This window comes from Mandrillus leucophaeus, unplaced genomic scaffold (assembly GCF_000951045.1).
Source record: "Mandrillus leucophaeus isolate KB7577 unplaced genomic scaffold, Mleu.le_1.0 Scaffold280, whole genome shotgun sequence".
Lineage (NCBI taxonomy): Eukaryota > Metazoa > Chordata > Mammalia > Primates > Cercopithecidae > Mandrillus > Mandrillus leucophaeus.
This window is the reverse complement of record NW_012102921.1, coordinates 1,137,814-1,139,632: the sequence shown is the minus strand read 5'-3', so window position 1 is coordinate 1,139,632 and position 1,819 is coordinate 1,137,814. Positions and strand designations below refer to the sequence as shown.

Sequence of the window (1,819 nt, the reverse complement as noted above, 5' to 3'; positions counted from 1 at the left end):
GTGTGCAGTGGCACTATCATATCTACATATCTCTACATATCCATAGATACAGGTATATCTATCTATCTATCTATATAGACATAGATATAAAGATATATCTATAGATATCTATACCTATAATATATCTATATTTTGAGATAGAGTCTTGCTCTGTCACCCAGGCTAGAGTGCAGTGGTGCGATCTCGGTTCACTGCAACCTCTGCCTCCCGGGTTCAAGTGATTCTCCTATCTCAGCCTCCCGAGTTAGCTGGGACTACAGGTTCATGCCGTCAAGCCCAGCTATTTGTTTTTGCATTTTTAGTAGAGATGGGGTTTCACCATGTTGGCCAGGCTGGTCTCGAACCCCTGACCTCAGATGATCCGCCCACTTTGACCTCCCAAAGTGCTGTGATTACAGGCATGAGCCACCATGACCGGCCGTATATATATAATTTTTGTAGAGACAGGATCTTGCTATGTTGCCCAGGCTAGTCTAGAATTCCTAGGCTCAAGCAATTCTCCCGCCTTGGCCTCCCAAAATGCTGGGATTATGGGTGTGAGCCACCGCACTCAGCCTCCAATGCCTGATTCCTGAAACCAGCAGGGACTAGGACCTGGGTCCTACCTGTCCAGCTCCTCTCTGGTAGTCCCCTAACCAATCACTCTGACGGTCACCTCTGGGTGCCTCCCTACCTCATCATCTGCATCTGTGCCCCCTTGTGGCTCCCAGCTTTAGCCCCAGTCCTCTTTTGTTTGTTTCTGGCTGTGATTTTCACCTTCGATGTGGGCCCACCTACTTTCTGTCTCTTAGGGACGCTTCCAGATGTCTGGTCCATTGCTTCTCTCTTTCCAATGCCCTTAAGGACTTATTTTTCTTATTTTATTTTAATATTATTTTTAGACAGGGTCTCACTCTGTCACCCAGGCTAGAGTGCAGTGGCATGATCACAGCTTACTGTAGCCCCAACCTCTTGGGCTCAAGTGATCCTCCTGCCTTAGCCTCTTGAGTGGCTAGGACTACAGGCGTGCACCACCACAGGTAATTTTTAAACATTTCTGTAGAGATGGGGTCTCGCCATGTTACCCGGGCTGGTCTCAAACTCCTGGGCTCAAGTGATCCATCCTCCATGGCCCCGAAAGTGCTGGGATTATGGGCATGAGCCACCACCTAGCCCGGGACTTATTTTTCAATTTTCAATTTCTAGGCTATGAGGATGGGAGGAGGAGGTGGGAGCACCTTGACCTGATCCCGTATTGTTTGTGTACTTTCCTTCCTCCCTCCTTCTCTCCACTGCCCAGGCTCGCTGCCCCTTGCTTCTTGTACTCTGAAGGCATTTATTCCCTAGCCTGTCAGGTCACAGGTCTCTTCCTTTCTCCGGCCTCCTCCCCTTCCTTCAGCCTTCTGACTCTCTTTCTTTCTTTCTCTCTCTCTGGCTCTTTCTCTCCCTCCCTCTCTCTCTCTCTCTTTATTTCTTTCTCTCTCTTTCCCTCCCTTCCTTCCTCCCTCCCCTTTCCCTCCCTTCCTTCCTTCCTTCTTTCCTTCCTTCCTTCCTCTCTCTCTCTTTCTCTCCTTCCTCCTCCTTCCCTTCCCTTCCCCCTTCCCTTTCCTTCCTTTCCCTCTCCTTCCTCCCTCCCTCTCTTTTCCTTCCTTCCTTCCTTCCTCCCTCCCTCCCTCTCTCCCTTCCTTCCTTTCTCTCTCTCTCTCTTTTCTTTCTTTCTCTTTCTTTCTTTCTTTTCTTTTCTTTCTTTCCTTTCCTTCCTTCCTCTTTCTTTCTTTCTTTCTTTCTTTCTTTCTTTCTTTCTTTCTTTCTTTCTTTCTTTCTTTCTTTCTTTCTTTCT

General features: G+C 48.0%; 1 protein-coding gene across 1 annotated transcript in view; it reads left to right on the top strand.

Annotated features, from left to right (window-relative positions):
- The window catches only part of COL26A1 (collagen, type XXVI, alpha 1), a 179,930-nt gene that overhangs the window by 11,739 nt on the left and 166,372 nt on the right, over nucleotides 1–1,819 (top strand). The gene's annotated exons all lie outside the window — the stretch shown is intronic.